The following is a 10,348-nucleotide window of genomic DNA, read 5'->3' as shown; positions in this document are numbered from 1 at the left end:
GTTGAAAATTGACATTAATTAGTTTTTAAATTGTATTTAAAACTAAAAAATAAAACATATGGTAAATTATTAATAAAATTAAAATTTTCCGCAATATACAAATAATAATTCATATAATAAGTATAAAAAATTGAAATGGCATTTGAAGTAAAAAAATAGAATATATAAAACTTGAAATGGAAGGTTTTTATAAAAATAAGTAAATAAGGTAAAGTCAAAAATACATAGCTTGGGGGCATAATAGTTTCTTTTTCAAGTTGGAGAAGAAATAAATTAAAATAATAATAAATATTCATGATTTGAAAGAAATTTTGACCCATTGGCCATTAGGACGAAGTTAGGTAAACAAATGGCTAACCAAAAATGGGATTCCATTTTCTCCTTCATTTTTCTATTTTTATAAATTGAAATATTTGGCTTGTATGTCAATTTTGACTAGAATAAAATAATTAAATTTAAATAAAATAATATATATGATTTGGGGCGATCCTCACCCAATACGTCAATTTAGTGGAACCATAATTTGGGGCAATCCTCATCCAATATCAGATTAAGACACAACTACCACATGATTAAAAATATATATTTTTAAAATATTTATTAAAATTTTAAAAAAATATTATGTTTTATTAATTTTATATAAAAAAGATAAAGCACATTCATAATAATATAATTTATTTTATATAACTCTAGATTAATCAAGAGATTAAATAATCGTATAAATTCTTATTTATACCACTTTATTTAGTAAATTTTAATTCTTTTAAAATAACTAGTTTTTGTAGTATTTTAAATTTATTTTACTGATTTAAATTTAAAATATTTATATTGTAAAATTTAAAATTATTTTTTTTAACAATCTCATTATAGGTTCTGATCATATCTCTTTTTTGTATAATGCCTAGAACTACCCATAACCCCTCATCAATCTATAAATAAGAGGATAATGCGCTTTAACGCATTAAAACTCACGTCCTCCTACATTGGCAGCAATGTCTATACCAATCAAGCTAATACTCAATCAGGGACGAAACCAGAAGAGGGTGAAATTAAATTGTAATTTTGTACGATAGTAAAAATAGAATTTCCCTATTTGAATAGCCTAAATCTTTATAATCATTAAAGGATTAAATCAATTTTTTATCATTTTTAAGAGGGCTAAAGTATAATTTTATCTTTACTAATTTAGAATTTTAAAAATTTTAAAAAATTTAAATGAAAAATTTTCTATTTTAGGAAGGCCGAGGCCCTGACACAGCAAAAATATAAAAATTAGTTTGATTAAAATAACTATTTTTAAGGATAACTAAATTTGTTTAATGGAAATAAAAAAATCGAATCAAATATATTTAACTAATAATCAAAGATAATGTAAAATGAAATTAAGGGTGAATTTGGATGGACGGTGCGTTTACTTGCGGTTAATGTAAAAACAGCGGTGACAGTGAGATTAAATACTGTAGCGTGAGACAAAAAATAAGCTAAACGTACCGCACCGCACCCAATCGCCCATCCAAGCTCACCATAAATTAAATTGAATTGAATATTAGTATTTAAGTAGATTTTTTATTTTTAAATTTTTTTATCAGTCCTAAAATCCCTTGGGAAGGAGTTTGACTTGTAATTGAATTAGAGTCGAAAAGAATTGGCTGCGGTCTACTTTTTATTTCAATCTTCGTTCCCTTCGTCGAAACAACCTTTTTGGAAATTCATGTCAAAGGAAAATTCTAGAAAGCCTCTCATCCGCCTCAATATTACGTAGAAATATTTATATAATATTTGCTTGTGGAAGTTTTGAAAGACACGATAATTTCTTAAATTTGGTTGTGGATTTTTTAATAAATTATAATAATAGGTTAAAGTTTGAACAATAAACGTTATTAGCGTAATTTAAATCATATTATATTTAAAATGGTAAACACCCTTAAGTATCAAATTATCGCATGAGGTTCGTTGTGAAATTTTTTTTATTTCACTAATAATGTATAAAATAATTAGTCTTTATATAATGGATTATAATTCTGCGACAAATAAATAAAAGTTTTTAAATTTTTAAATTTATTAAAATACAACTATCATAATAAATAAAAGTTTATTTCAAAATAAACAAATAAAAAGTTTTCAAATGAAAGTGATATTTGCACGTCACACGGGTTTTTCGTTTGACCACCTCGGCGAGTCATTAATATACCACGATGCCACTCATATGCAAGCTGCCACCATTGGGCGAAATTAATTGTGGACCAAGAGGTACCTACACGCGTTGATAATTGGGTCTGATCGTAAATATCCCCATTATAAAAATCTTAATTTTGCACCATTATATACATTAAAATTTCTTTTATTCAGTTTTAAGACATCAAACACTTGTCATATTTTACATGGTAATATCATATATAATTTATAATAATATTAAATATTCGATTTATCAATGTTAATGTTGGCGTGAAAGATCCCATCCATTTTTATGGTTAAATTCTGCTGTTGGTTTCTATATTTTGTGAAAATTTGAATTTAATCCTTATATTTTAATTTATTTTAATTTTATATTTTCAATTGTCACCAAATTCATTAAGTTAATTTTTACTATTTCTAAGATCTAATGTGCCAAACATAGTATCATATGTGTAATATTATATCATCTTATTATTTTCACATATTACTTGATTAAAATCTCATTAATAGATTAACCACTTGTCATTGGCATCAAAACTGACATTTTAAATTTTGAAAAGTAAAGAGACTTAAAATGATCCAATTAGAGAATATGAACCAAATCTACAATTGTATGCATAGTACATAATTAATAAATTAAATTAACCAAACGAATATAATCATTACTATTTGGGCGAGATTAAATTCCAATATTTGAAAATAGTAAGGACTAAAATTGACAAACTATAATTAAAAAAACTAAAATTAATCAAATTAAAGTATAATGATTAAATTTACAAATTTCACAAACTATAAAGACTAATACCAAACCCTAAGACCGACATTAATTAGGTGTACAAAAAGTTTGGCACCTTATTATAGTTTTAGTCTAGTTCAATCAATTTGTTGATTTTAATCAAGATTGTATCAACTCTTAGCCTGTTTGTAATGTAATGGTTTGGTTCTGCATTGTGACTACTTAGACTGTACGTTTGTAATAGTTTGATACTTGTGATTACTCAAACTTGTATCTGTACTCATTACACTTAAAAAAAAAAGAAGAAGAAGGGAATAACTATGTATTAAGATGTTCATGGACATTAGGTTCAATTGGATTTAAATATGTTATTAATAGATTTTATGATTATTTAATTTTGATTCAGCCAAAATATAAGCATAAAATTTTGTCAAAGTGTACCCATACTCATTTTAGATCCGTCTATATTATTTTTAATTTTTTGAATTTTTTATTCATTAAAATTTTATATACAAACAACTTAATAAATTTTAATATTTACATCATAACATTATATATTACTATATATTTAATTTTTAAATTTTACAATTTATATAATATAATAGCGTCGGGTTGAGTACTGGGCTTGAATATTTGAGCCCAAGCCTAACCTATATTCCGAATAGGTCCAATGTTTTTAGCCTAAGCTCATTATTCAAACCTAATATATTTATTCAAATCCTCTCAAATTTCGAACGAAACTTTAAACTTAGACAGATAGCTCAACTTTTGAACAAATCCGCTACTAATATTGATATTTATTTATCAATTCTAATATAAATTAGGGTACATGCACACATGAAAAATATTATATAAAAAGTATACTTGTTAAAGGTTTATATGCAAACCAAATCATGCTTTAGTTAAAATAATGTGCTCGACAGGTAACTTTAACATTTAAGACTGTAATTCACTATAGCAAATAGAGGAAACAACGGTAGTTTTCTTATTTTGAAGTCACGACACTTTTTTGTGGTTGCAAAAAGTGGCGCCGTTAACATTGACATATTTCAATACCACCTCTTCCTTACATAAACTTATATACCAATAATAATGTAAAATTTTTTGGCAATTTTACCCTCATTTTAATGTTTGTGATTCATTTTATTTAAATCGAAATTAAATATTAATTAATTAAACTCTTGAAAAATTTTTGGTGAAACTCTCTAAATATTTTTAATATATTCTCCAAATAACATTTCAGCTATACTTATTATTATATGACGAGAAAAATTAATATAGAGAAATACATTAATTAATTAGTAAAATAAAATATTATAATATGAAAATAATTTAGTAAAATGTATTCTCAGATAGTATTAAATTCCATCGATCAAACAATAATTTTTTTTTTCATGTATTTGGAAACACTTTGGAATAAAGATGTTCATGAACCAAGACGGATCGCAATCTAATTTAGAAAATTTCCAAACTCAGGCTCAAGCCTAATTCATCTAAGAGTCTGTTCTTCATTGCTTAAAAAAAATACTTTTGAAAGAAAAGCTGTGCAGAACAGGTTGCTTTTGACTGAAATTTTAAGCACTTTTGAAAAAAAGAAACTAAAAATCAGCCTAAAAAGCTCATCTTATTGCTTAAAAAATAATTATTTTTATTTTATTTTAAATCTAGAAATATATAAATATTAATATAAAATATAATAAAATAAGTCGAACTGACCGTAGATTAAGCGATGTAAACTCATGTCCAGTCCATCTTGAGTCGGGCAAATCGAGATAAATAAACAGCCCGGCCCATAAACAACTCTTCCCTTCAGCGGAAGACTCCGAGTATTAGAATTTGATTTTCTTCTAGATTCTCTAGTGTTAATAGAAGAATGGAATCAGATACGAAAATTAGAACTTGTGATCGGCAATAAAACTTTTAACTTTATCAGTGCAATATGAGAAAATATACCTTTTTAGTTACTTGTAAAAATTAAAGAAGTTACACTTTGTATTTATCAAAAAAATGCCCCTCGAAAACCTCTTTTTTCTTCAATCCCATCCTAATCATATAACTAATCTAAGTTTCCCAGGATATCGAGACGAAGAAAACATCGCCGCCGGCAGCGGCAGCACTTGAATTTCACGAACTTCTCCTCCTCAAATATCCCACAGCTCTCCTCAATCTCGAAACCCAGATTTGTCTTCTAACTATGTCCGAAAAGAAAACAGGGTTATGTTTTGTCTCTTAACCTAACTAACTAAACTAGAGGCGATCAACTGAAACAGTAACGAAGACGATCTCATGACGGTTCGTGCCAACACAAAAGCATGGTGATACAACGTCTGAGGATGTAAAACCTAGTTTTCTGTTGCTTCGCCATCGAGGAACAACGGGTTTTGAAACTGGGTTTTTCTCGAGGATTCTGAGACTTGCTGCAGCAACGAAGGGTCGATTTGGAGCTTGAAAGAAAGTTAGGGATTGCAGACATGGCGGAAACTCAGAACTGTTTGATTGAAGAAGTTGATGATGATGTGATTGTGATTTTGAAGCACTTATAGCTAATGACTGCTTTAAGTTACTACTTCACTTATATATAAGACGTTTGACGATTGTTGTTTGTTCCTTTTTAACTTTCCGCAGATTAAATGTGCAATTTCGTAGAAGCTAGCCTTTCATTTTTTTTGAATGACATGTTTACCCTTATTCCACTACAATTTTGCTGTTTTTGCTTTTTTTTTCTTTTATATTAACAATTAAAATTGACTAAATTTTAGTGAAGTTAAGTCAAGTTTTTTAAATGGGATAAACCTCTTTCTTTATTAATATTTCTATCTATAATATTTAAATCTATAATATTTAAAGTGGAGAATTTAATTAAGAAGTATTATCGTATTCTTTTTCAGTTAAATTCCGTTGTTTTTCTCTAATTAAACTTTGATTATTGCTGTGATATTTTAGTATGATTAAAACTCTAATCTTAACTTATTTAAAGGGGTCTTGAATCCGTGTTTTGATATATCAATCAACAAGGACTTTTATTTGACAAAATGTAGTCGCATATGAGTTTTGGTAAGAGTTTTGTGTGGTCATTATAGAGATCATTTTATACCCTTTTCGTGAGTGTTTTATGAGATTTAGAGTTTTGTTTACCGGTTTGCTCTTTGGGATTTTGAGCTTTATATTCGAGGTTTTTGGTAATATATATTTAGTACATTTAGGTTTATTTTCTCCATATTATACTCTCGTTTGTTTACTCATTTAGTGAAGAATCAAAACATCATTTGCCAGTGATTTTTCTCTCTTTGATGATTTTCTACGTAAAATATTTGTGTTTATTATTCTCCACTTTTACTATCTCATTGCTTATACGGGTCGATCCTCAACAAGCATTAAACTTTTTAACACTTGATCTAACGAATTTTTAAAACTTTATTAATACATGATAACGTAAATTGAAAACATGTATGTAACAAATATATTTATGAAGTTTTGATTGAAATTTTGGTACCTTAATTTCAAAATTTATCATATACGTAACTTTTAAATTTTATATAATTAAAAGAACAAAATACCCTTATCGTGTTATGTTTTACTTTGTAAAAATAATGAATTTTTTATAAAAATTTTAACTGAAGTAAAATTCAATTGGTAAGTACAATAATTTAAAAGAAAAAAAAAAATTGAATGGGAACATACCAAGATAATTAAAGTTATTAATGCCATTATTGGAGTAGCATTTAAAGATTAGATTGTGGTTCAAGTAAATTGAGAATTGAGGAAAATGGATGACAGAAGAATTTGCATGATAATTAAAAGAATGAGATGATGAATTATTAAAATTTTCTAATTAAAATATGAAAAAATAGATTCATGATTGAGTGTTGTTATGGATAATGGGTTGTCAACAAGAAATTTGACATTAAAAATTTATAAGTATGAATTGTTGTTAATATTCTCTTCACACATATAATACTATTTAATTTTTATTTCGTGCGATGCACAGATTAATTTTGTATTTATAATTAAATTTGTAATTTTTAAAATAAATAAAAAATTTAATTTTTCACTTAAATAAAGTTTTATGAAATTTATATTTAATTAAAGTACAATAATAGTTAACAAATTGTAATGTGTTTTAATATATTTTACTCACTTTTTAATTATTTATGTAAACTTTTATAAAATTAAAAATAATTTATTTTAAAATATGCATGCTAATTTTTTTAAATTAATTTTTAAAAACAATTATGTAATTTCATAAAAGCATGATATTAGAAATTAAACATAGAAACTGCTTGTTTAAAGTTGTTTATTATTATTATTATAAATGGCAAGGAAACAATATTTAAAAATTAATTAAAAAGAGATCCACTTTAAATATATTTTAAAAGGAAGTATTTTAAAACTCAAAATTTCCAATTTTACTTCCATACCTTCTTTTATAATATATATGATATATATGATTATCTTTTTGGAAAAGAACTAATAATTATATTTGATTGACATGTTATGAAATATAAAATGGATAATAATTAATCGATATATCATATTAATTGCAATTTTGAGCCCTTTATACATCGTGATTTTCATATAATGTTTAATACGCATGTTGAACCCTTAAACAACCACAAATTTTCGATAATGATAAACTTGTTTAATTAATAAAGACTTAATTACAAATTGACCGCACATTATGCTGTATTTTTCATCTAAGTGTTTAAAGTTTTTTATAAAAATAATAATTAAATTATCAATTTTGTTTCATTTTATCAAAATGTATACTATGCTTAATAAGAACAAATTATATGTTATGTTATTATTAACTCGATTGGTATAAACATTGCTGCTAAAGTAGGAGGACGTGAATTTACCAAAAACGGTGAATACCTTAACCATCATGTCAACGCACGGTTTAAAAAGTAAAATTGATATTAAGAAAAAAAGAAGATAAAATGGTAAAATAAAAAAGAGAGGAGAATTTAATTTATTCTGATTGTGGTAGCGAAACCGTAAAAAAACGTGTAGAGAGAAGGAACCAGATACAGGGAATCAGCAGCAGCAGAAGCAGAGTCCCCCACAAGGCCCTTCAATACTCGTCTAACCAACAATCTCTATTCTCTCCCCCCCACGTGGTGGCCTTGTCGTCATTTTGCACACGTTTTCGGCGGCCCACGTAAGTGAAAAAAAGGGGGCTTTCATTCGCTCACGCACTCGACAGAACATTGATGTTTCTTTTGTCGAGATTAGAAATCAGAGGGCCGTTGAAGTTGAGGGTTGTTTGGTCGGTCGGTCGGTCGGCATTGCACGGACGAGAGAGCCCATCCTACTGCTACCAAACTTTCGAATTTTCTAGTTGCATTGTTAGAAATAGCTTAAATCTCGTGTTTGGTTCGGTGGTAAAAAAAAATTTTATCGGTAAAATTCATTTGGATTTGAGCTTCCGAAGAAGAAGCGGTAAACTTTTATTTGGAAAATCCCTTTCAGACATACAGTAAAAAAAAAAAAAAGGCTAAGACTTTGAATATCTAGTTTGGAGTCTTATTATATGTAATGATATGTGTAAGTTTTTAGTTTTATCATGTATATAATGGCAGAGTTAAGGCGCTGGCTCTCCTAAATTGAAAAGTAATTTATAATTTTTTTAATAATTTATAAAATTTTAAATTAGTAATAATAAAATTATATTTTGACCTCCTAAAATGATAAAATGTTTATTTAATCTTTTAAAATTATAAAAATATATGCTATTAAAATAGTGAAATTATATTTTATTATCGTAAAATGTACAATTTAATTTCGGCCTCCCAAAAAATTCTCTAGCTCTGCCACTACATGTATAGTTATTCTGTTTGAGTTTTGTTCTATTATATTCTTATTTTTCATCAGATGTGCAATTGTTTAGTTTCGGTTTCATTTCATTATATTCTTATTTTTCATCTATTTGTGTTTTGTATTTTTTTTAATTCTATTTAGTAGTTGCCCGGACCAAGGTTGTTAGAATCAAACCAAATTGGTCAATCGGACCGGGAACCAACTAGTACATTAGCCTGAAAAAAGAGGTTGAACTGCTACAAACATATTAAATCGGGCTAAAATTCTGGTTAAATTTAATATTTTCATTTTTAATATTTTTTTATGAATTTTTAATAAATTATTTAATCAAACTGAATCAACTGGTCAAACCGAGAACATGTGACCTAACCAGTTCGATTGCAAAAACATTGGTGGGTCTTTTTTTGCATGAATAGTATCCTTAAAAAAATTAATTACGAAAATAAGACATGTTATAGATTATTTACAAGAGTTGTATGTTTTCAACAGTAAGCTTAAGTGCTTCCAATGTGTCAAGCGGCACTAACCTCATACCTCATTATCAACCAATCATTTCAAGTGAAAAAAATTATTTTTTTAAGTGATGCTCTCATATTGTCAAGCAAAACAAAACAAAAAAATACGAATATCCTTTAAATACTATACCATATTTCTTTAAGTACAAAATAATTGAGCTTAAACGATATTGACTAATAGAAAATTGAAATTAATTGTTTAAAAAAACCATATTTAATATTTAATATAAAATGAGACTTACTTAAATATAATTAAAAATGATGCATTTTAAGTTCAAAAATTTAATTCAATCTCGTTTTATTTTGATCATTTTATTTATTTATTTATTTATTTGTTAATTTAATGATTGTCATTAGTTAAATTGCTCAAAATAATTATTATGCTAATCTCTTCTAAACGGAAAGATGACCGAGCGTACCACATAATCGTTCTTATTTTCACATATTCGTATAATTAGATAATATTTTGTGTAATTTTTTAAAAAAATATGAATGTTATAATAATTTGTGTAATCAAATAACATTTTGTTATTTACACAAAATATTACGAAAATTGTATAATTATAAACGTTTTATGTAATTAAAGCGTAGCACATTAATAAAAAAATTGTTATCAATAAAATGGTCATCTAGAATATTGTTACGAACATCTAAAATTTACTCATATAGATTTGTACAGATGTGTATTAGAATTAGTTACTACTAATTGTTAGATCGAATGATAAAGAATTTATTCTCTCTTAAATGATGTATTAAGTTCGAGTCTTATAAATAAAAATATGTAAATACTTATTTGACCTCTAACTTTATAAAAAATTATTTTCTCCTCCATTTAAATTTTTTTGCCATAAAAATAACATTAGGCAAACTTCACCAATTATTTTAGATGTCCAACCCGACTTAACTTTAAATTTAATTAAAACTTAATACCAACTATCAAATATAGAAAAATTTCAGAACATAGACAGAATATAGTGCAATAAAAGAATTTTCTGTTTTAACATGTGCTTTGTAGGATTCGTCAACAACCTTGCGTCCGTATTCAGATAATTCTTATTAATACTTTGCACCAAAAATTTTAAAGAAAGTGTAAAATTAAAACACC

At 26.2% G+C, this 10,348-nt stretch overlaps 1 long non-coding RNA gene across 2 annotated transcripts; it reads right to left on the bottom strand.

The window, feature by feature from the left end:
• Positions 1 to 2,127: 2,127 nt before the first annotated feature.
• Positions 2,128 to 5,572, bottom strand: LOC128035977 (uncharacterized). Of its 2 annotated transcripts, XR_008192675.1 has the most exons (3): positions 4,865 to 5,489; positions 4,628 to 4,767; positions 2,128 to 2,254 (listed from the first exon to the last, which is right to left on the bottom strand). It is a non-coding gene; the product is annotated as an uncharacterized LOC128035977 (long non-coding RNA). The 2 variants fall into 2 exon arrangements; XR_008192674.1 differs by lacking the exon at positions 2,128 to 2,254 and having other exon boundaries at positions 3,836 to 4,767; positions 4,865 to 5,572.
• Positions 5,573 to 10,348: the final 4,776 nt, after the last annotated feature.

This window comes from Gossypium raimondii, chromosome 13, assembly GCF_025698545.1.
Source record: "Gossypium raimondii isolate GPD5lz chromosome 13, ASM2569854v1, whole genome shotgun sequence".
Classification (NCBI taxonomy): Eukaryota; Viridiplantae; Streptophyta; class Magnoliopsida; order Malvales; family Malvaceae; genus Gossypium; species Gossypium raimondii.
Note: the sequence above shows the minus strand (reverse complement) of the source record. Positions and strands in the feature narration are given on the sequence as shown.